This window comes from Carettochelys insculpta, chromosome 10, assembly GCF_033958435.1.
Source record: "Carettochelys insculpta isolate YL-2023 chromosome 10, ASM3395843v1, whole genome shotgun sequence".
Lineage (NCBI taxonomy): Eukaryota > Metazoa > Chordata > Testudines > Carettochelyidae > Carettochelys > Carettochelys insculpta.
In genome coordinates, this window is record NC_134146.1 from 27,251,852 (window position 1) to 27,277,462 (window position 25,611).

At 43.9% G+C, this 25,611-nt stretch overlaps 1 long non-coding RNA gene across 2 annotated transcripts in view; it reads left to right on the forward strand.

Annotated features, from left to right (window-relative positions):
* Positions 1 to 803: 803 nt before the first annotated feature.
* LOC142018524 (uncharacterized) overlaps positions 804 to 25,611 on the forward strand; it is a 58,718-nt gene continuing 33,910 nt past the window's right edge. Inside the window, exon 1 of one of the 2 annotated variants that reach the window (XR_012646848.1) lies at positions 804 to 979. This is a non-coding gene — a long non-coding RNA (uncharacterized LOC142018524). The remainder of the gene's footprint in view (positions 980 to 25,611) is intronic. The other variant, XR_012646849.1, reaches the window with a different exon arrangement.

Consider the following 25,611-nt stretch of genomic DNA (forward strand, 5'->3'; position numbering starts at 1 on the left):
TGGCCACCCCGATATAATAGGTCAGTGCTGGTTACATCCATATTAGCTTTCCTATTTTTTGCAGGGTCCTAGGAGAGTCTGAAAATAAGACTCTCTAGTGAAAGGCTTTACCAATTTTCATATAGATGACCTCCTTTTTTGCACATTTGCAAGTTGCAGGCTTTCGTTGTCTAGCAGGTTTCTTAACTGAAGCCATCTGGGTTCTGTGATTGCCATCGAAGGCTTTGTTTGTCTCAGTGCCCCACATATGACTCATTTGTGCACTCTCCTAACTTCAGCTAACAGGCCTGCAGTAAGAAACTATGCAGAGGAAGTTCAGAGTTACCTGTCTTACACTACTACCACTCAGCAATGAGTGGAGTTCTTCTTAGCACAGTGGAAGATGAGAGGCAAAGGCGAGAGGAGAAATGGTGAAGAAAAGCTGATGGATAGAATGCTCGGAAACACCATTCACAAGGGCTGACATTTTGTATAGCGAGGTGGTTTGGCCCTGCTCATGAACATTTATGTGAATTGGTGTTATTCACTGAAGAGCTTGGGGAATAGTTGGTTTTCACACTAGAGATGCAAATGTGCAAATCTGCAACACATTAATAAGTTGAGGGGGGTGGCACAATTTGAGAGGCCCCACAGCAGCGCCGAGGAGGAGAGGCGGAGAAGAAGAAACGAGCAGCAAAAACTGCCTTGTGCCTCTGCAACAGCTACCAACACCTGCCACTTCTGTGATAAGAGCTGCAGTTCCAGAATTAGGCTGATCAGCCATCAACAGACTCACAAATAGGAGGGTGACCTGAAGACATCTTACTCATTATCGAGTGAGCTCCTAGAGAAGAACGTTTAAAACTGTTATTGTCCATCAGTGAGCAGAAATAGTGCCACATGATTTAAGTAATCAGTTGCAACAATCAAAGTCCAAATGAATGTGACCTAACTGTCTAAAGGCTGAAGATTGTTTACAGAAACTACTCATGAATATATGGTAAACATATATTGTGGGAATCTGGCTCTCTTTAAATAACACTAAAACAAAAAAAATCTGTATTTTAGAGAGTTTTTTTTGTTTGTTTGGTTTGTTTTTTTTGTTATGCTTTTTTTTTAGGGGGGGGGGTTGCAACTGTTCATTTCCTAAGCTTGTCTGAATGTATTTATGAATGTATAACTGCTAATGTTATTACTAAATTTATAAGTTATTCTGTTTCAATATATCTTTAGCTCGCATTCCAAAAGCAATGGTAATAGTGTAGCATGATTCATGTTCTCTCTCTCTCTCTCTCTCTCTGGAAGTGTTTAGCCACCTGGAGAGTAAGTGAATGAATAAGAAGTCAAATGTGGTATTTGCTCTGTCAATGAAAAGCAGGAGGTGGGATGTGTGCTAGGGGTTATTCATACAAGAAAGTAAGTGGGAAAAGAATTGGCATCCTTATTTTAGAATGAGAAAGATGAGGTATGTGTTGTATCTCTAGATTGCACTCTGACTTCACATTTAATATTTAAATTGCGATCAGTAAAAGGGAAAAATACCTGTAGAACACATACATGCCTGCTGGGGGGGGAGAAATAACTCATTGACCAAAACATAAACCTCTCACTTCCGTTGCTGTGGGTGAAACTAAATGTGGTCAAAATCTATTCCCACCCTAGAACACTTTCCCTATTTACAGCCCTTCCTTAGGAGAGTCCCAGTACTTGAAATAACAAGTGAATGTGTAAGTCAGGCAGGATTGAGATGAGTAGGCAACAAAATGTAGAGAAGCTTGTATTACCTTGCCAACACTCTTTCTATTTTTGCAGTTAGGATTATTAGCTCAGGGTTTCAAGTGCAACCCAGGGGGGGGACACAGCCAGATCTAATTCTGCTGTTCTGTAATTAATCAATGTTATTTTTGTACCATACATGTAGATTACTCTCTTCTTCTGTACAGTGGTGTTAGAAAGGTAGGCTTACTGGACATGTTTAATTTTACTAAAAGCAGCATCTCTTTAATATGAGCTTCATGTTGATAATGGTATTTCACATACTCTCAACATTTGAAATCAACTTGTTTGTCATTTATTTCTTCTTCAGTCTTTTCTTTTTTTTTCTGTATTCCGTTATGAGCAACTCACAAAAATATAAGGCATACAATATTAAGCTGAAGTTTTGGTTTTTTTTTAAGGATTTTGAAATGCAGTAAGGTAGTAAAGTCTTCTGGCACTTTTGTTGTCTCAAACATGCCCTTCATTAATTCTGACAGGGCTTTCAAGCTGTCATGCATCCCCTATGCTTTTAAACAATTCAGCTGCTATGCCATCACAACCTAGCACTTTTCCATTTCGAGTGATTTCTGCTGTGATTTCTTCAGAACTGACAGTCTTATTTGATATCTCTCTAACTGAGATTTCATAGGCTTATCCCTATGATTCCTTGATATATTCTCAAGACCTCTCATTTTTTACTTTAGACTCTGTCAAATATTGTCCATTTACATCTTTAAAAAGTTTCTGTAATTGAAGGATCTCCTCTTTTGCTGCTGTTAATTTAGCTTCTACTCTTTATCAATGATTCAGTATTTTGCATGTATCATTCAGCCACAGAAACTTTGCTAATTTGCATATATTCTTGGTGATTTTATTTTCTCTGTGATCTTTCTGTTGATTCTTATGCTCTTTCATACTTTATATGTTGACATCCACCCACACTGATAACTTAGACTTGTGACGAAGTCTTGAGCACTTCTGGAATGTCTCAGTTGGTGCCATTATTGTAATTTCTCTCCCTATATAGGCTACCTCCCCAGGTTGATTGTCCTCTTACATTGAGATCCCCGCAGTTACCAATTTAAAATGACTGTACAAGGCAACAGTGGAGGGTGAGGGCCACTCCAATTGCATAGCAATTGAGGCATATATTGGAATAATTTCAGAGCCCCAAAAGGGCTCCAAGAATCAAGTCCATCCAGGTTTTTCAGATTTATCTGGCATTGCGTGGGTCCTTAACTCAATTAATTATATCAATAAAAGGAAAATATGCATGCTTTACTTAAATGATTGCATTTTTTTAAAATAGTATTTTTATTAAGTTAATTTTTATTTTGGATTTCTTAAAAGATTAACATTTTTGTTTTCAGTAATTTTTTAATAAGAATTCCATTGTGCGTTTTTTTTCATCCCCTATAAACTTTTATCCATTGCTGTGCTTTAACAAAAAAGGACGAGAGTCAATTTGATTTCCAGTAATATTTTCTTCTAATTTTCAAACCTTAAGCATTGATTTTAGCTGTACCAGATAGACAGTACTACTCCACATTTCTCCATTTTCTCTTTTATCTCTGTCAGTCTTGAGAAGCACCCCTATTTCCAATTCACCCTATTTTTCTGGCTCATCTTGGTTCAGTTTCTTTCAATATTTGCTCAGTTATGTCAGATGTGTGGACTGTACTTGATTTGGTGTTTGTTTGGTTTTCGGAGGAGCAATCCCTTTCCAATCCAACCATTATGTCATTTTACTTTGCGATAAGAGGAAACTGTGTTTGAAATTTGGTGGTCCTGGATCTTACCATTTAGGAGAAGTTCTTGATCAAACGGACAAGCTCTCTAAAATATATGGTAGAGAAGCATTAGAATTTGTTCTTGATTTTTGAGGCATAAGAGCCCTGAGAGTCAGAATATTAAACTGCAAAAGGTGGAAGAGAGAGAGAGACCTAGATTAGATATGTTATGTAATCATCTGAGTACAACATCCAATGAAATATTGCCCTTGGAAGGTACCAGATGGAACACCACGGATGGGTTATGGGCGGCATCAAGGAGATTTCAACTTCATTGCACCCCATTGTGCATCCAACTGTTTAAGGGATGAGGAGGAAGTGGCAACAAACTTCCACGTCCCCTCCCTCCCTCCTCTGCCCCACCCTGTAGAGCTGACTGGTTACAGAGAGGAAGGCATGCTGTATCTTCCTATGTGATGGTATACCATGTGCTCCACTTGTGTGGCTGAGAGCTCCTGAAGAAACCGTGCCTCTAGGAGATTTTCTATGAACCTTATGTAACTGTGAGGCTAGAATATGACATATTGGGGCAATCCTACTTAATTCATGTGAATGATCCTATAGATTTGTAAGTGTTCAGTTAACCACTAGCAAAATATCAGGGAAGCCTTAGCATTTTTATGGGGGTGGGCTTGCAACAAAGGTGCTTACTCTCCATAAATGTAACTGACTTTTCATTCAGTGGGGTAAGTGAATTATCTTGATATTTGGATAAAGTCAGGAACAGACTTTTAACTCCTTCTGAAACTATCTTGAAAAGGAAGAGGTTTAGATAGTTACAGCTTGCATCAACTAAAAGAGGCTTTAACGCTGAGATGTCTTGTTGGGTGCCGAGCAGACTCCATAGATCAACTATGTGGAACTTTGGAAAATATGATCAATAGTGCAGAAAACATGGAGGAAGCTGTACTGTCTCTCTACTAATGAGCTTGAAATCTGAACTAAACATATCGTTATTCATGAAAAGGAGTGTTATATGTGTGATGTCTTATATGTATGATGTATTGTCAAGGAGAAAAAAAGATTTTATGCAATCAGTAAAGGATTTTGTTTATACGTCCCAGTGAGTGAAAATTAACACGGAAATGGATTCTATTGGCAAAACAATCCCCCACCCCGCAACCCACACTTTGTGGGTTTAGTTAACATCTTGAGTTTCTGTAGTAGACATATCTGTGGATGCAATGAAGGAGTGCCGTATTTGCAGATCTCTAGGTATATACTTTATTCAGTGGGCCAAATTCTGTGTGCCTTAAACAGTGTAAGTTAGACCTTCAAGTTCAGCTGTTGCATCACATAATATTGTCTTTTCTTGATTCTACATTAACTTTAATGTTAAACTGTAAGTTCTTTGCGCGTGGCGCATCATGACTTGTACAACATTGTACACGCTTTCTGCATTCTGTATAAGAACCCCAACCTTCATTCTAGATGTGATCACTTCACTTGCCCTGCAGCTAATAGAATTCTGCTTCAAGAATGCAATGCTGTTTCATGATTAAATAGATATATTTCACCCTTGGTCTATAGAGCTCATTGTCAACTTGTTTCAAGGACAAGTGCTTACAAGGATGCTTCCATCTTTTTGTATTCCTTATGGTGTTGCATAATACTGTTCATTGGATCATTAGGCTGACAAGACTGTTTTCTTCTGCTCTTGGATGATGAGGTAGATGTTCACTGAAGATGAGTTGAGCCTGAACCTGAGTTTACCTTATTTTTATAATCTAATCTGAATTCCCTAAGCAAATAATAAAATCACGTACATTAGTGGTGAAAATGACCCTATCTGAGAATCATCATCTCCTTAATCAAGTAATGAATCTTAACAAGATTTTAAATGCGTTGCACATATTTTTCAAAAATATTTTGGTAATGGTCTCTTCATCTAGCTAAATAGCAGTATTATTTTGGATATTTGCATACTAATTTTTTAAAAAGTTAATTTGTGATTTGTTCAGTTTTTCTGCAACTTGTATTTTAGAAATATCCATAAAAGGTACTATAACAATGAAACTAAACCAGAAACAACTTTGGGATTAAAGCAATAGGGTATATCTACTCTAAAGAGTTTTGTCAATGCATTACAAATGCGTTCTGTTGACACTTCGGTCGGCAGCATTCTGTCATTCCCCGAGAAGGCAGAACACCTTTCTCAACAGACTGTTGACAGAAGGCCAGTGTTGATAGTCTCGGGGCCCCTCAGTCAACAGACAGGTCTTCCGGGACACTGGGCAGCCCTGTCTGCTGTGCTTCCAGTTGGCTAGCCTGTTGAGAGAGTGGCCGGGCAGTCTGGCAACTCTCTGCTGACAGAGCGGACAGACAGAGCAATTTGCTTTCATGTGTCGCCACAATCTGACAGAAGTTTTATCAGAAGATATCCTCCAACAGAACCTTCTGTCGACAGATTGCTGTAGTGTAGATGTAGCCATAAAGTAATACAAAGCCACATCAGTAAAGCCATTGATGTTGCACCATCAGAGAATTTGGCCTTCAATCAATAATCTCAGTAAATAACTTTTTAAAATGTATTTGAAAGAAGATATTTTCCTTATGGCATGAATACAATAATATTCTAATTTTGTTTGCATGAATTTAAACACGTGTTAACATTTTTGGACAGGAAAATGTTTTAATCTCTTTGCCAGTAATCTTTGTTTTTATATACTTTAGCCAGGACATAAGAATATTCCTGTTTTGTAATCTTAATTTGCCATAAAACTGATGTCATTGTATATGAGCTCTTTGCAAGTTGCAAATTTACTTCTCTTTTCCCCACAAATATAGATGTGGAAAATCCTGCTAAAACTGCACTCAGAACTTTTTCAGGGGTGGGGATTTTTTTAATAACAAGCAAAAAAGATGGTTGGTATCAAACTTCCTGACAAGGAGATTTTTAATAGAATAGTCATCCAAAGAAAGTAGAATAAGTCCCATTCCTGGAAAATTTCAAAATTAGATTGGACAAAACACTACACGAGAAATTCTGCTCTGGTGGGTGTATTTATTGGGTGGCCTAGTGGATCTCAGTGCCTGTCTTATAATGACTTGACTATAATGAGCAAAGAGCTGAAGAAGTGAAGTGCCAGTTCTCCTATGCATGTGATCCCTCTTAATGATATTAACCTCCGGTTTACTCTCCGGGCCTGCTCAGTTACTTACGTGCCATTCTTGTGTAATGAATCCCCCAAGGACAAACTGCAAATACAAGGTCTGCACATTTGAAGTCCACTGAAATGTCCAATCAGAGAAATGGTAGAGAAGTTAATCAGGAAACACTAAAAAGGGCCTCAGAGTTGCTGTGTGACTGATAGGTACTGGAATTGTTATTTCATTGCAATGATTTTTTTTTAAGTGATGATTTGCTTCCCTCACTGAATCTGTGAAGCTTAAGTATAAAGACTGTTTAGTTTTATCTAAAAGTTGTATAGGCTTTGCACGCATACCTAGCAAATACAATGATTCAGTGTTAATGGGCTAAAAATAATACATTATATTTTACTTTTACAGAAGTTCAACATACATATGTATAAATAAAAAAATATGCCCACACAGTCTTATGTAAACCTTTCATAGCAGCTTCTTACAACTCAAGGACGGGTTAAGGAGAAATATCAAGTGATGTTTATGTGGAATTTCTCTCATACAAAAGATTGCTTGTTATTTGAATGAGAGATTTGGGTTTTCATAATCTTAGATTAATAAACAGAGCTACAAGAAGACTCAAGCCACATCTACATGTGCCAGCTACTTCGAAGTAGCCGTGCCAACTTCGAAATAGCGCCCGCCACGTCTACACGTGGCGAGCGCTATTTTGAAGTTGACATCAACATAAGGCGGCGAGACGTCGAAGTCGCTATCCCCATCAGGAGATGGGAATAGCGCCCTACTTCAACGTTGAACGTCGAAGTAGGACACGTGTAGCCGATCCGCGTCCCGCAACATCAAAATAGTGGGGTCCACCATGGCGGCCATCAGCTGAGGGGTTGAGACACGCTCTCTCCAGCCCCTGAGCTCTATGGTCACCGCATGCAGTGCTCCCTTAAAGCTCCCCGCCCCCTGCCTTCCTGTGCAGGAAGCTGAGAGCGCGTACAGGCGGCAGCAGTAACACGCGGCCAGCCTGTGCGCCTCCCTGCAGCCCAAAGACACCCCCCACTGTGATGGCCGCCCACCAGCCCCCCAAGCGCCCCCAGGGCACCCCTCCAAGGGGAGCCAGGGCTCCCAGCCTGGCAGCCAGCCCTGGAAGAGGCAGCGGAGCCCCTCCTGGATGAAGGCCGAGATCCAGGACCTGCTGGCACTCTGGAGCGAGGAGGAGGTGCTCCACGTAATGGGGAGCAAGAGGCGGAACGCGGATGTGTTCGCTCAGCTGGCTGAGGGCCTGGCCGCCCAGGGTCATCCTGCCTGCACTCCTGACCACGTCAGGAGTAAGGTCAAGGAACTGAGGCAGGGTTATGCCCGGGCCTGGGATGCGGTCAGCTGATCTGGGGCCACCCCCACCACTTCCCCCTTTTACAGGGAGCTCAGGGAAATCCTGGGCCCCCGGCATACCTCCTCCTTGCCAGCCACTCTTGACACCTTGGCCGACGAACCCCAGCAGGCCACAGAGGCGGAATCCACCCCGGAGGCAAGCCCCGCACCCCAAGGGCCCCCCAGCAGCCCACCCCGGGATGCCGGAGGAGGAGGAAGGGGAATCCTCCTCCAGCGACGGGGGGCTCCACATCACGCTGCTGTCCCGGAGCTCCAGCAGGGCGTCCGCCCAGAGGGTGTCCCCCGACCGTGGGAGAGGACTGTCAAGTATGTACCCTCCTGGTGCACACCCCCGGGGTTGAGGGGCGGGAACAACAGACATGACCAGGGCCCTCCACATGCCCAGATGACCATGGCCCCAAGGACAGCAGTGGCATGTCCCTCAGAAGAGTGCATCAGCCCCTGCCCCCCCAGCAGGACAGTGCCATGCCCCATCCCTGGGGATGGGGGGAGTGGAACCTAGGGTCCCCCAGGGGGAGGGGGTGGGACACCCATCAGCAGCAGCAGCATCTTCTGGGGACGGGGATGGGGAACCAGCAGCAGAGGGGTGGGGGGACAAGGGCCACGGCTCAGGGGCCACACTAACGGCTGTCTCCCCCCATGTTCTGCAGCTGCACCATCGGAGGGCCCAGAGAGCGCCGGCAAGGTGTCAGTGGTCCCGGACAGCCCACCAGGGCCATCGCTGCAGGCCAGCCCCTCGGCGGAGCACTGACCAGCCCCAGGGCGGGGCTGACGGCGGACCCAGCACCACCACCAGATGGTGACGGACCCCCAGCTGCTGGCGACCCTCCGGCAACAGCTGGAGGTATCGGAGCAGTGCCTGCGGGTGTACGAGCGGCGCCTGCAACTGCAGGAGTGGGAGCTGGCCTTGCGCCAGGAGGCATGGGGGGCCTTTATGCACACTTTTGAGCGCATAGCAGACTACCTGGCCCCCCCATGCCGTGCCGCCCACCGCTCTGCCCGCCCTGCCCACTCCACCCGCTGCTCCACCCACCGTCCCACCACCATCCGCCACCAAGGGGCCTTCCACCGAGGGGGACCTGGGGCCTGCTGACACCCACCGGCCTTATCTGCTGGTTTGCCTGGCCCCCAGCCAGCCTCGGCCAGGGCTGAGGCTGAGGCGAGGGTCGCGCCCGCCAACCCCAAGCGCTGGACAGTAGGGGATGCGGGGCCCAGGACATGGCCCACCCCTCCCCCTTTGTACATATCCCCATTATTTTGTATATAGTTTGTATTAGACCCCTGTTATTTTATGATACCTGTCCCCCCATGTAAATAGTTCTCCCCTTCCTTGTGTTCCACTATTTATCATATAATATATATACATTTGTAGCAATAATAAGAGAATTCACCGTTTTGTGGTTTCAAAAACAACAGGTCTATTTTTATTTGCAAGAAAACTTGTGGGGGGGTGCTCTTGGGTGCTCTGTGGTGGGCGTAGGGGCAGGGAGTGTTGTGGAGGATGGGGGGTGCAGTGAGGGGCCTGCCAGTGTTCACCCCACAGCCTGGTCAAAATAGGCCCGCAGGGCCTCCCAGACCCAGGTCCCCTCAGGGTCCACCTGGCGAATGGGGGGAGCGGGTGGCTGCACGTCAGCCCTGCCAGCCTCCACAGCCCAGCCCTGAAAGAATGCCTCCCCCTTGCTCTCCACCGGGTTGTGGAGTGCGCTGCACGCGCCCACAAGCTGGGGGATGTTGGTGGGGCCTGCATCAAGGCGGGTGAGGAGACACCTCCAGTGCCCTTTGAGGTGGCCAAAAGTGCGCTCAACTACCTGGCGCGCATGGTTCAGGCGCATGTTGAAGCGCTCCTGGCTGGCTCTGAGATGGCCCATGTAAGGATGCATGAGCCAGGGCCGGAGGGGGTACGCCGCGTCTGTGACAATGCAGAGGGGCATCGTGGTGTCCCCCACAGGGATCTCCCGCTGGGGGGATGTAGGTCCCCACCTCCAGCCGGCGGCACAGGCCCGAATTCCTGAATACCTGGGTGTCGTGGGTGCTGCCAGGCCAGCCAACATAAATGTCCAGGAAGTGGCCCTGGCTGTCCACCAAGGCCTGGAGGACCACCGAATGGTAGCCCTTCCTGTTCAGGAAGCGTCCTCCGCTGTGCTCCGGAGCTTGGATGGGGATATGGGTCCCATCCAGAGCCCCGAAGCAATTTGGGAAGCCCAGGGTGGCAAACCCTGCGATGGCGGCATCCAGGTCCCCAAGCCGCACGAGCCTATGGAGGAGCAGGACGTTGATGGCGCGGATGACCTGCAGGGGAAGGACATGGGAGAGCACCAATGAGGGGTGTGCAGGGTGTGTCTGGCCCTCCCCGCCGAGGGCTCCCCTTCCCCCCCCGGGCTGTCTCCACCTCCCCGTGGGTCCTCTTACCTCCATGAGGACAGCCCCGATGGTGGCCTTGCGGATGCCAAACTGCTGTCCCATGGATCGGTAGCTGTCTGAAGTGGCCAGCTTCCAGACAGCGATGCCGACCCGTTTCTCCACGCTGAGGGCACACCGCATGGTGGTGTCCTGGTGCCTCAGTGCGGGGGTGAGCCACTGGCAGAGCTCCAGGAATGTCTGCCGGCTCATACGAAAGTTTTGGAGCCAGAGGTCGTTGTCCCACTTGCCGAGCACCAGCCGCTCCCACCAGTCGGTGCTTGTGGGGTAGCTCCACAGCCGGCGGTGTGTGCGGTGGGGGGGGCGGGGCAGAGGACAGCAGGGTCTGGGGTTGCTTCCTCCTCCCCTGGGGGCAGCTCCTCTTCCACGAATAAAAGGTGATCAGCTGCCTCCTGCATGGCTTTGAGCAGGGCGACCACTGCTTCTGCAGGGGCGGCTGGGTGGACCTCTGGCTGCTGCTGGGGGTCCATAACTGCTTCGCCAAGGTGTGCGTGCCTATGGCTCTGCAGACCGTGTGCTGTGCAGGCTGAGTGTGTCTGGGAGGGGCCCTTTAAGGGAGTGGCTAGCTGTTGTCCCGGAAGTGCTAGTCCGCCCTGTGACCCTGTCTGCAGCTGTTCCTGGCACCCTTATTTCGATGTGTGCCGCTTTGGCATGTAGACACTCCCCTGCAGCACCTACTTCGATGTGGTGCTGCCCAACGTCGACGGCACCAGCCCTGGAGGACGTGTAGATGCTATTCATCGAAATAGCTTATTTCAATTTCGCTACATCGAAATAAGCTATTTCGATGTAGCATTCACGTGCAGACGTAGCTTCAGTGACCAGAGGAGCTCTTGCCATTCTTTAGGTACCCATCGGATAAGAAGCATTAACATGAATTTTGCAACTGAAGTGAATGGGTGGAAATGTTCAGGGACAACTTGTTGGAGTCTTGAGGGAGTTGTAGGCCACTGATGAAACTCAATCTCTCATTTCTTGGACCTAGGATTACTACCTATCCTAGTTTTAGTGGGTCTATCAAGGCAGGCTGGTCATCTCTACATCTAGAAAGTATCTCTAGAGTCAGCTGAAAGGCATCACATTATACTGCACCACAAGTGCATTATGTCATACCGTGCCAACTTTGTCTTAGGAGGTGACATCTAGAAAATGGTAGTTTGGCACACAGATGGCTATGAGAGCATTGTCTTGAGATACAGAAACACGGAGGATGTCTTCTCCTCATCCTGATATAACTATTTCATTGAAATTTAATTCCTCCCACTGAACTGAGTAGCAGGAATAAAATCTGAATTACAAAGCAAGCGCTGGTGTTTTCTGCGTGCCGCTTATTTCAGCAGGGAACAATCAAATGTCAAATGACATTTCCAAAAATAAAAAAAGCAAACAGAAGACTGGTATTTTTCATCCTCTGCAGCTATATGATAGATAATTGGATGCAGAAATCCCAGTGTAGTCATTACTGTGCTACTACACAATTTATATGAGTGGAAGTAATAATATGAGGTGAGGGTGAAATAATACTTCATCACTTTAAATATTAATCTGCGACTTTCTTGTGGGAACAAGGAGAGAATTTAACAGCTGGCCTTTACCAGGAGGTATAGAATGGATAGAGAAACTCGCAGATGCATTCTTAAGCAGGTGCTCTTAGCCCTCTCTCAAGGTGCTGTATTTTGTGAATATCTTGCAAGTAGTGTGAAAAGTGCCGCCTCTTTGTGTGGGTGCCATGGAAGGTGGGGAGTGCGGATAGCTAGGAATCCAAACAGGGAGTCAGGTAATCTGCAGGCAGCTCTCATCCCCTAAAAATGGAAAAGATTATTTTTTTTTAAATAGGGAAAAACCTAAATAGTAACAACCCTTCTGATATAGAGCATGGGACAGAGTAATGGCCCTGAGAGAGAGACTTTTAGGCCTCTGCCTTACAGATGTGATATAAAGCACCTCCCCTTGTTCAGCAGCTGAGCTGCAGATGGGGGTAGTTGGAGAAAAGTTCAAAAAATGAAACCTTGCTCCTTTGAGGATGGAGCCACCATCTCCAGCTTTCAGGGGAGACTGGCAAGATTGTGTGGAGTCTATAGCTGCCTTCATGGCTTTTTTAGTTCTGACCATGTATAGTTTTAACTTCATCTATTGGGAGTCCCCTTTAGTGTTAGAATGATGTTTAAAATATTTACCAAGGGTATAATGTGGTACAATATTGGCTTTGTCATTTGTCTGTCATGTGAAATATAATTGTTTTGGGAAGGAGACTTGACCTGGCTCTGTTTACAGCATGATGAGGACAGTAGAGTCCTGATCCTGACTGATGCCTTGTGTTGCGACAGTAAATTAAGTAATAACATACTGTTGTGAAGTGCTTATCTTTCACTAGGGACGGGGGCAGTCATCCAAGCAGCAGAAGTGGTCTGGTTGTGAGACACTTTTGGAAGGCAGGATTTCAGAGGCATCCCTCAGAATATGCATCTCTTCGCACAGTGAAGAACACACAAGGCTTTCAGACAGTTGCCAGGAAGGACTGCTGCTTTTTGCAGTGTGGTGAGCATCCTCTTGTGCAATGGAGGGGTGTGTTAGGGTCCTGAGGTTACTGCAGCTGCAAAGACTCAGCAGCCTGGGAAATGAATGACTCTTCCTCTCCCTCAGTCCATGATGCATATCCAGCACCCAACCCTGCTGCTCAGTCTGCGCTCTGGACATTTTTTTTAACCTCCAAACTAAAATGAAAACATTGCATTTTACTAATCACTGTCCACAAGCAAACATTTTATCCCTACTCCCATCGCACAGCAAGTTTTCCCAGTCATTGCACAGAACACCGTGTCTCACTCTATAAACTGGGAACAAACTTCTATTACTGACAAGCCAGATTTTCCTCACTAAATATTTCCCTAGGTATATATTCTGTGATCAAAATAGTTCTGCTCCTAGGCCCTGATATTCCAGCAACTACAGAGATTTGCTACAATACATAAAATGTGCTACATTAACCCATTTTAAATGAACTTAATCTGACCTTGCAAACTACTTAATGGAAACTATATAATTGTGGAGGATGTTTGTGTATCACAGTAGCAGGAAAAAAAATACAGCAATCTTTTTGGAGAAATTAATTCCATTTGGATGAGGAAGTCCTTTGGGGGGGAAAAAGGACTCTGATTTTTATCACTATTTAAAATGACAGAAGTCTCATACAATTCACTGTGGGATAACTATTTTTTAGGCTAGAATTGCAAAGCAGGAGTCAAATGTTAAACTTTATACAGCAGTCTCTGCTACCACACAACAGTAAGCAAGTTCACTGGACTCTTTCCTTGATGCATTTTTCAACCCTGCTGTGACCATTCTTTCTAATAGCCTTTGTATGATGTGTTTTTGATTTTGGAGGTGAAATGTGGGATTAGAATCCAACAGTGAACTATCAGACTTAAGACACATCATTCTGAATGCTTAATATTTTATGATGCCCGTGGCCTCTCTGCAACAGTAACTATATCTTCATGAATTTAAATGTCTCTATACAGTATAAATAACTTTTGGATCGAGTGAGCTCCTTTGCATATTTTTCATTACTTATTGGAAGAGTGCTGTCTGGTCAGTTGCTAAAATAATATTGCACACACTGTAAAATGTCCAGGCATCGCTCACTACAGTTGGTGCAAAACCTGTTCAAATTGAATTTTGTAGGACACCGCGTTTCTCTTACAGCAGTGTCAGCATCATGTCCTTCGATGCGGTTGGTGTGGGTTGTTACAAATATAGCCACATTCACCTGAGCATTGTCAGTGCCCCAATCCTGGCTGCAAATACTGTAAGACAATATCCTCTTAACTTTCTTTTTTTAATTTTAAGAAGCAATTTTTTCTCTTCTTGAATAACTGACTTTATTGTAACTGTGCTGCTCTGTGTATTTAAAGTAAAGGCAATGATAGTACTCACTTCCTTCTTTTCTGTCTCCATGTCCTCTGTCACGTCCTGTTTCTGAAACAACTTCTGTATCTTAGTGTGCAATGCTCCGTCTCTCTTATCATTCAGAATCCTCCTAAAACAGTCTTCTGCTCAGACATTCACAAATGCTCACTCACTTCCATGTGTGCCATTGTCCTCTCACAATTGTATATTAACCCTCCCCATTCAAAAGACTCCCCCCAATATGTACAGTACAGCACCCAGAGCAATTTTAACTTGCTCTAATCTGTTTCCCAGCCCATCCTCTTTTGTCTGATCTGCCTGTCTTTTCATCTGTAAAATCCTCTCTTTAGCTGTATCTTGAACAGTGCCCAGCATCCTGGATCAGCTATTATAAGCCTTGTCTACCTAACAGGAGAAATGGTTACTACTTAGCAGAACTGGTTGAAATTTCCCATAAGTGATGTCAGTGTTAGAATATTTTTCATGCTTGAACTGGGCTGTGCAAACATGGAGGTAACTTTGTTTTCATTGTAGTCTTAGTCTCAACCAGCTTCCTGTAGGTAGCTGGACTCAAGTGAAAATGTAAACAATTAAAATCAGGAAGCTCTACTATTGCTTTTCAAAGTACAGAATTCACATAATAATTCTGACAGGATTTTAAATGGCTGAGCATTTGAATCTTACCGTACATTAACCCTTACAGAGCTAGCTCAGCTCCATGTTTAGTCATCTAAGGTGAAGTGATGGTCTTTTGATTGTTATGCGGATGCTAGGGTTGGAGGGAGAGATTTTTTTTCAGGTACTGTGGGGTTGGTAATAACACAAGAGGATTACATGTTTCTAAAACCAAACTGTTCTTCACTGAGAACTATTTAGAGAGGTTGCAACTTCAACTAACTTTCAAGCCATATGCAAACAGTCTGATTTCCTGGTGTCTCCTGAGCTCTTGCCTCCTGCAACTTGTGCTCCTCCCTCCAAGTTTCATGCAGGTTACTGCAGGTTTCTAGCATCAGGAACAACGGACTGGTTAAGACATTGGGTCAAAGCTGGCTAACTACCTCCCCCTCTTCCCTGCAGTAAAGAACCTTTCTTCTATCGTGATGTACTTTCTTACCATGACTGCCCCCTCTTTTCCATTCCCATCCACCATCAGGCTAGCAATTGGCAGGGGCATGGTATTACTTATAGAAAGCTGATGAGGGTGGACAGTGCTAAGCAGTAAGCAGGTCCCATAGTCCTTATGCAAGGTGTAGAGTGAAGGTGAGATGTATGGCAGTCAGCTTGACTGTAAAATAGAGGTGTTTTGGGTTGAGAGAGAGAGGCTCTATATTGGTCATAGAGGGGTACAGGCAGTAATAGAAGCTTGGAAGAAGGTGCGTCACTTGCAAAGAGACAGAAGGGTGGAAAACAAATGTTACGTATTAACGATCTACAGAGGCTGGCACAGGTCAAGCTGCAGTGGCCAATACAGAGACAACCAAGGGCCCAATAAGGTTGCCTAAGATTTTCCACCAGCCACCAAGCACCAGCCCAGGTTTTACCCCGCTACCTGGATCGATGTCAACGGTGTCTGATCCACAGGGGTTTACAGGGTGTGTGACAGAGCCCGTTTGTTCCCCAGAAAAGATGACAGACAAGGGGTCAACTGTCCACAACTAAGTTTCTTTTTATTCTGACAAGAGCTAGGTTTTTACAATGTAGCGTTTTCTCTTTCCTATTTATTTACTATGTTACCACACTTTATTTTACTATGTATCTATTTAATAGCTCTAGAAGCTACAACTATATCCTTCCCTGTTCCCTGAGTCTCAGCACAGGATTTGGGACTAGTTGACTAATAGCCCCTTTGTTGTATTTTTTGTAATTACAACGTTTAAACTATACCCTTCTTAGACTTACTGTTGGCTCCACTGGGATGCACAACTTGGTGCTCTTCCACGCGTGTGCTATAAGGGAAAAGAAATAAACCAGAACTGATAATAATTACTCTGCTATATATTTATTTGTGTATTCATTTAAATATGTATATATCTTTATGTTTCTCTTTATGTTATACACTAATATGTTTCTATGTATTTAATTATGCCAGGTTATTTAGTCTGGTAACGGGCTTCCAGAATTTCTATGTATACATATAATATGCCAGGTTATTTAGTCTGGTAACGGGCTTCCAGATTTATGGGATATTTTTGCCCGAAAAGACCCCAGCGCAATAAAATAAGACTGCGCTGGCTTCCCTTCGCCTCAGCGTCCCAAACGCTCAATTATGAGTAGTTTTTGGGCTTAAAGGGACTATAATACGACGCCTCCCGAGAGCTGCCTATGTCGGGCCCCCTAGTAAGGGAGCCCCTTTACTGCCCTGCCTCGGGAGGAACTATACAATATTATATTCCTCTTACTCGGGGCACCCGCCCCCTTCAGAGCACTTTTCGCCTTTTAGGAAAATGGCCGGTGATGTTCGACCCTAGGTCCCCCAGCGACCCAAGGGAACAGCTGGAATTTAAAATTGCCTAGGTGAGGTTACCCCTGCTGGCCAGGCAGATGGGGCCTCTAAAAGTGGCTATGGCTACTACCCTAGGACTTCTTATATGTATACACTTAATGAATGTTAATAGGATACCTGCCTCCTACGGCCACCTCAGGACTTATTGGCAATGCCTGAGGTCTTATGTAACCCTACAGGGATTTATTTAATATGGGTACCCCCTTAATGGGGTGTCCCTTTAAATTACTCTTCTATTTTAATACTAGATGTGGAATCCTAATTGGGGTTCTCCCTTTACCGGGTTATCCCCCTATGCTTCAACCCCCGCTTGGGTGAGCTCTACCCAGCAGAGGGAGCAATCAGTTCTGGGTCCCTATGAATTAAAATTCTTATCTAGTCTTCTATTATGTATGCAAAGGGTAAAGCGGCTAGGTCAGTAGACCGCCTCCTGTGCTTTACAAATGAGAACCCTGGGAACAGAGTTCCACAATTTAAGACGATTCAAACCCGTATAATATCAATGAGGGATCGATATTATTAATGCTAACAATATATAAACCCTAACTCTAGTGAAATAAGCTAATGTCCCTATCTTTTTGTGGGAAGCAATTATTAAATACCTATCCTCCTCCTGATCTGTCAGTCCGGACGCCGGGCCCGAGGGTCTCCACGGGAACCTAGGAAATGAAGCCCTCACGGCGCGCTTTTTACTGGCAGCCGCGGCAGGCAGATAGGATAGATAGGGAAAAGAAGAGGAGGCCAGGGGAAAAGGCCAGCTTGGTTAACAAAAACCCCTGGCTAAAAGCGGCAGCAGCTCCGCCGCCGGCCAGCAGAGGCCGCCGCTTGTGCGGCTCCCCAGGCAGGGCACCTGCCGGCGCGGTCTGCCTGGCGAGCCTGCCTCAGGTAAAATCTGAGGACTTTAGTGAGTTCAGCTCAGTTCTTCTTCACTGGAGCTCTTCAAAAAGGCTTCTTAGCCGGAGCTCTTCGAAAAGGCTTCTGCGTCCCACGGTGGCTGGGGTGCGTAGATTGACACGTGGGTCTGCTTCAGCTCTTCTCGTCGAATCTTCGGCCAAGGCTGAGTCCAGCTCTAAACTCAGTCCTTTTTGCTCTTCTGGGTCCGTTGTCCTCTTCTCCGCTGCTCCCCGACGGACTGGCGAAGCCGGGCTGCGCTCCAGAATTTATAGAGCTGGGGCGGACCTGGTTGAATACTCGCAGGTGTCAGGTCCGCACCTGCATTGCCCCGGCAACCAGGATGCACGTTCCGTTTACATATTCATGAGCATCATAAATGGTCCAATCCGTGCATCTGAATTCAAACCGATGCTCATGAATAGGCAATTAGCTTATGAATATGCATAGGCAACGGGCAACCCTAACGGTCACTCCCTATACCTTGCATTTACCTGGGTTATATGGTTACCTAAACAGTGTTTTATGAAGTAAATTATTTTACAGTTTAAATTTATTCTTACCTAGATTAGTGGGGAAGACTGTTAAGTCCATATAAATCCTATTTTTAATTTAAAACTGCTTGACATCTCGAGGCTATCTGGTAAAGGGTAGTGGAAGGCACACACAAACCTCACAGCCCATGGCCAGGGACATGTTCTCTATAGAGGAATTTACAACACGTATCTGACGATTGGCACAGCAATGCTAAGGTGATGTATGGGGGGTGCTCTTTAAAATAAGGAATTAGCTTAAGTTTCCACCTAAAACCAGACCCTGTTTGGCTTTCAGGCACTTAAAACTTAAAGATTAGAATGCCCCCCATAACCATTCTTAGTGCCAGTTCAGGTGTTTCTTCCTACCCACGAGCACCAATGAGCATTAGGAATATGAAACTGGTGGGTTTGATCATGGAGGTCACCTTGAGGTTGTCACCCAGTGTGCTGGTCATGCCACTAATCCCACCTACTTGCCCTCCAGGGCACTCCACCACCCTTTCTTGCTGGGTCACAGGCTCTAGTCTCTCTCAACCTAGGCACAGAGCTGGGTTAAGAGCCACCCAGCAGTACACCACAAAGGCTGAACCAGATTTGCTCTGGAGGGCTCAGCAATAAGGCCAGACAGCACTCAGGCACACAGCACCAAAGAGGACCAAAACCCCAAATAAATCCATCTTGCTCTGTGTAAAAGTTTTATAGGCAGAAAGCTCATAAAGCCAGCCCCATTTATCAATGAAAGTGAGATGTACAGCAGTTGCTGACACCCCCTGCCCCACACACCTCCGGATGGTGACAATTACTCACATTGGGCTTGGTAAGAAACAAGTGTATAATAAGTAGGATTCAAGTAAATGTTAGTGAAAACAGACAGACAGAGGAATTTTCTAAGCCAAAAACATGCCAGCTACTCCTAATCCACTAAGAAACTTATTACATGCAAAGTCTTACCCTATTACCCAAACAGTTATTCTAATCATCTTTCACAAGCCGGGCAGCCTCCTACCTTGGGCTGAATCCTTCTCCTTGTTCAGTATTAAATGTTTTCAGCCAGGCACCTTGCGTAGTAAGTAGGGGGTCTCCTGGCATCTAGCAACCATCTTATTGTTCAGTTTCCCACCTTTATATTCCCACGGTGGGAATTCTTTGTGTTCAGTTCAAACTTTTCTCATGTTGAAGTGGAAAATTACAAGATCCGAAATGGGTTCCAGCATCAGGTAGCCTGGATGCCATTTTTTTTAAATGACCAACCACAGTTTGGGGTTACAGGAAAAACCAATACATTTAAAGAACATTCTCCTGAGCACCAGGCCACAATGTCTCTAGAGTATTACTAATGGCCCTCATTAGTGCACCTAGAATTACAGATTCACATTCCGTATTTCTAACTTCATGTACAAGAATGATACATGATCTGATATAGAATATATACAGTCGGCAGATTGTTTCTTTAAAAATGTCATGGGATGCATTTTGCATAAAGTGTTCTTTGTGTTATGTCTTTTCATATTTATAAGCCACTTTTCATATAGCAGGGGCATAACAGAAACCACATAATTTTTATTAAGAAAAACAAGAAATGTCTATGTACCTAATACAATCAAAGCTGTGAATGAGGGTATGTCTGACTTTGTGGTCTCAGCTATTAATTGTCAAGCTTGTTTTGGGCACACAGCCTATTTCCCCACCTTCCTAAACCTCTCCAGTAGATTCATTTAGACCTCCAAGTCAAATAGGTGCTAGGAGACTGCTCTTGTCAGCCTGTCAAGTCCATACCACCAGGTCCCATTCTACTTTTGAGGCTTCTAGGTATAAGCTGAGGAACGTCAGCTCTCCTGTGCCAGGTTTGGTACTGGGAAATGCACTCCACGCCAGCCGAGATTGGACCCACAAAGTCTGGTGCATCCTTATGTGTTCTGGTTCAAGAGGGTGACAAATTAGATCCGGAAAACTATTGTGGCCTCTCCCTCCTGGCAATGGTAGGGAAAATCTTAGCTTGAATTGTTGCAAGCCGATTTCTGCCAGTCTCAGGAAAAATTATCCCAGAATACCAATGTGGCTTGTGACCATTCTGAGCAACAGCAGACCACCTGGCAACTGCAAGTAAAAAAGTGTGAACAAAACCAAACCTTCGACATGACTTTCATTGACCTTACCAAAGCATTCAATTCAATTCAACCAGTCATAGCACCCTGTGGACCATGCTCTCAAAGATCAGCTACCCCAAAAATTCATTAGCATTCTGAGGCTGCTTCATAACAACATAACTGCCACAGCACTGAGCAACAAAAGATCCTAAAGCAACCCTTTAAGGTCAAAACAGGAGTCAAACAAGACTACATCATTGCCCCATCACCGTTCTGCATCTTCATTACCATGACCCTTCACCTCATTGATGGCAAGCTTCCAGATGGTGTGAAGATTTCTAGAGAATGAATGGGAAGCTTTTTCAATCTCTGGAGACTGAAGGCTAAAAGCAAGATGTCCATGACCTCAATCATGCAGCTCCAATATGTGGATGACAACATGGTTGCTGCTATTTCTCCCGGACCTCTACAGATCATCTTAAATGCCTCCACCAAAGCATACAAGAACATTGGCCTCACACTGAACATCAAAAAGACCAAGGTGCTCCAAGAACACTCACTGACAGGCAATCTCATGTACCTTCTATTGAAGTCAACAGAGAACTGCTGGAAATTATGGAGCATTTCCCATCCCTTGAAAGTCATCTTTCCACTAAAGTCGACATTGACACAGAAATCAAGTATCATCTGAATTGTGCAAAATCTGCTTTTGCCCACCTGAGACAAAGGGTCTTTGGAAACTGGGACATCCCTGCCAAGACAAATCTCCTTGTATACAGCACAGTGGTTATTCCGGTGCTGCTATTCGCATGTGAAATCTGGACAGCATACAAGCATTATTTGAAGGCACTTGAATAGTATAGTAATAATTATAATAATGCTGCCTCTGGAGAATCCTAAATATCTCTTGGGAGGATGGGTGCTACCACTGTCATCCTGGAAGAGTCAAACATGACCAGCATTGAAGCCATGATCATTTCCCAACGACTTTCTTGGACTGGTCATGTGATTCAGATGTCTGATCAGCACTTCTCAAGACAGATTCTGTTTTCCAGTTTGAAGGAAGGCTGGAGGAGTTTGGAGGGCCAGAGGAAGCAATATAGGAACATGCTGAAGGAACACATGAAAACATGCAGCATCAGTGTTGACACTTGAGAGAGCTGTGTCCAGGACCATCCCTGATGGAGAGCGGTAATCCATGAGATGGTGGCACAATTTGAGCGATCCCGCTGCAGTGCAGATGGGGAGAGGCAGAGAAGAAAAGAGTGGCAAAATGTGCCCTGTGCCCCTCCAAAAGCTACCAACACCTGCCCCATCTGTGATGAGACCTGCGGCTTCAGAATTGGGCAGATCAGCCATCAACAGACTCACAAATAGGAAGGTAACATGAACACTTCCTACTCGTTATTGAGTGACTGCCAAGACAGTTTCCATAACTTTGCTGCTACCATGCCCAGCTCTTCAAAGCCATTGCCAAGCCAGGCCCTATGCATCTGGGTAGGAAAACTAAAGCAAAGCAGAAGTCCTGGCTGGAATCCTTTCTGTTCCCTGGCTGAACAGTCTACTACCTGTCAGCACAAAGGCTGATCCACTTGCCACCTTTGATAGTTTCTCCTCACTTACATGTAGCATTTAACATTCTTTCCAGAAAGTCCGAACACAAAGGAAACACTGTGTAAAATTGCACTGAGGTGGCATTATAAATTAAGCCTTTTAGAGGCAGTTTTTCCCTTTTCTTCTGTAAGGGGAGCAGAGAGATGTTCTTCCATTTAAGTCTTCTTTCTCTGGACCGTACACATGTAGTCATCTCTCTGGTTCCTGTTCACATCACTTAGGATAAGGACTTAGAGGATGAATATATTTGGAGCCAGCTATTTAAGGGTTAAAATGAAGACTTCTAAGGGTAAGTCTTCACTACAGAGAAGATCAACCCTGCTGCAGTCGATCTTCCAAAGTTCAATTTAGCAGCTATTAGTGATACACTGAATCAAACTTACAGGGTGTCCCATGAACCCTGGTACTCCTGTCCCATGTTAGTCGTAAGGGAAGTCAAAGGGAGTGCAGGCTCCCATCAACATCTCTTAGTGGAAATGGCATGGAAGCCCAAATTACGATATATCGACTCCAGCTATGTAATTAATGTAGCTGGAATTGTGTACCTTAATTTGATCTTCCCCTGTAGAGTAGACCTGCCTTATGTGAGTAACTGCTTTTGGAGAAGAACTAGAATGAAAGAAAAGGAATTGTATTTTGCAAAATACCTAAATGGGTCACCTGATGTTGTCTTTAATTTTTTGTATTGCCAAAGTACTAGTTTTAACATTTTCTGGAAAATGATCTTGCTGTATGCATTTTCAAAATGTCTATGTCTCTACAAATACCTTCACATGTGGATATTCCTTATTGACATAACATATTGACAGGTCAAAGTGTAAGTATTAATCAAGTTTATGGGGCAATACATTTATATTTTTTCCTTTAGTAGCAATAAATTCCATTAAGAAAACATTTCTGACATTTGCAAATGTGTATAGTGCAGTTGAATACGGCAAAGAAACTTTAAAAAATGTCATTCCTCAATATCTTACATTGCAGGTTGAGAGTAGTAGGTTGCTTAGAGTCATAATCATTTACTTGTTAAGCTGTTGAAAAGTCTGAAATATTTCAATATAATTTTTTTTGGCTTAAGATTTCCTACTAGCATCAGTCAAAGGTGTAATTTACTCCATTAGCTCAAGAAAAATACATACTGGCTTCTAAAAAGATCATTAACTCCCTCCACCCAGTACTGTTCTTTTATGTAACTTGGAGGCAGTGCAGCACAGGCAGTATGAAAGAAGAGCAATAGTGAGCACAGGACAAAAAAAAAGTGAAGTCTGTGCAAAGGTTTTCATCTACACAGCAAATCAAATTTTCAGGGTAAAGAGTTACACAAAAAGTCTATAATCTAAGACCTACAACAAAGATCTCACTAGCAACATGTGATTAAGAACATGATTATAAAGAGAGCCATTCCTGATTATTTTTATTTAGAAGAACCATAGTTCAGAAAAAAGATGTAAGGAAGTACCATGATCAAAAAATGGGCAGTACTGTAGTCACTGCAGAACCATGGAAGTGTGAAAAGTATGGTTGAGTCATATCCCAGAAGAGGCATAGTCCTGCTGTTCAATCTATAGCTGTATTTTTTGTAGGAGTGTGTTTTATAGGTTGAAAGTGCATTCTGGTAACCAAAGTTTACAGATCAAGACCCTGGGATTCAGCATAATAGGAGAGGCAGACACCATAGAGAATGGATAGATGATATAGTAGATTGGGGTGGAGCTAGTCTACAAAAACTAAGTTACTCCACACTGGACAGGGAAAGATGGAAGGAAGTACTGAGAGAGGCATCAGACACCAATGGGGGCTGTGCCCATGGTCGTTGATGATGAAGGTTTACAGTCTATAGAGCTGAATATCGGGAGTCAGTTGAAAATAGCAGCCAATAGATGAGGCTACAACAAGGCGTGTAAAACCCCACCATTTGTCCATAGGACTTTGGAATCCAGTTCAAATAATGGCATTAGTTATGCATCGAGAGAACTTGTGGCAGTCACATGTGTTTTGTTTTAAAAAGACTCTTTTTACTATCCTTTACCAGGCCAAGGCATCTACAAATATGTTTTCCCACTTTTCAAAAGCAGGAAATAAGTATAGCTACATCTATCCTGAAATGCTAATTGTTTGTTGGTGACCATTCTCTGTTTATGGGTTTTAGTGATTATTACTCAGTGGTTATTAAACATTTTCTTAATATCTTGGCAATTGCGATTATAGCAGTTCTTAGGCAAATCAGATTTGGACACTTGGAATATATCTGTGTGCAATTAAACACCTGTAGCTGATTCTCTGTCTGCCGATTCAAGCTTTTGGGGCTTAGGTTGTGGGACTGTAAAACTGTGGTGAAGATATATGAGTTTGCCTGAGTTCTGGGACTTCATGAATGGGAAAACCTGAACATTTACCCTACAATTTTACAGACATGCAACCTAAACTCAACAAGTCCAAGTCAGCAGAAGCATCAGCTGCAGGCATTTAATAGCAGCGTAGGGCGCACCTTAAGCCCCATGTTTTTAAAAAAGCATGTGCACAACATCCATGAGAACACCTGACTTGTGTGCACACAAATTAGGGCCACACTTTATAGCACAAAAGCTGGACTTGCAGTTTGGGGTTGCCATTGTGAAAACGTATCAGCACGTTTCTGGTCATCTGGGTCTAAACTTCTTGACTACTTAAATTTAAAAGGACTATTATATTTATAGCAGAACACTTTTTGTTAAACTATATTTTACAGACTATAACTGCCATAGTGGGAATAGGGACTTGTGGTTTCTTACATAAGCTCAAGAGCCAATGCTATTAAAAATAAGAAAATAATGAATACTTTCTGTATTACACAGACAGAGCAAGAAATACTGTCTACTATAGTTCTTGTGGGAATGTAGTGTTATCAAGAGATTAAATCTTTTTGCCAGTATCGCACGAAAAATGCAGCCTTGAGCAAAGTTTAACCTATGATTGCTTTCTTCTGTGCAAAAAAGTAAGCCATATATTTTGATATTTTCTACAGTAGTAACTAAGTAACATTTTCAGAAGTGCCCAAGTTGCGTATTCAGATGTGAGTTGGGAATTTGGATTACAAGTCATGTAGGTGCTTTTGAAGATTTTATTCATCATCTTTTATATTTCATAAAAGGAGGCAAAATAGAAATACATTTAAGACAAAGTATGTCTTGGGTTTTTCACGTACCTTCCATCAGCATTTTCACTTTTGTACATTTTTACAACTGTCTTTGGCAGTGAAAGTGCTACATGTTTTTGATAATGTTGAAAACCGATTCATGTATAGATGAGATGCTTTGGAAACTGTCTCAGGAATTCCTGCATGGGATAATACTGGGTATTTATCCAGGTCTCTTTGCTTTTCATGCCCATTGACTTGAATTTGCATGTGTCAAATGTTTCATCTTTATATTCTTCACAGTTAGACTTGTTAGTTCTGTCCATCTCCACTGGCATTCAGTCTTCAGCAATTAGCTCAGATGCTCTAAATTCTCTTATGACTATATTATTTTTCATTAGAGTGTCTTCCTCTAAGTTGTTTTCCTTTCAATTAATCATCCTTTTTTTAGTGATTTCGAAGGGGGGATCGATCACTCATCTCTGTGGTGTTTTACCATTAACTTCTCCTGAGCTTGATATATTCT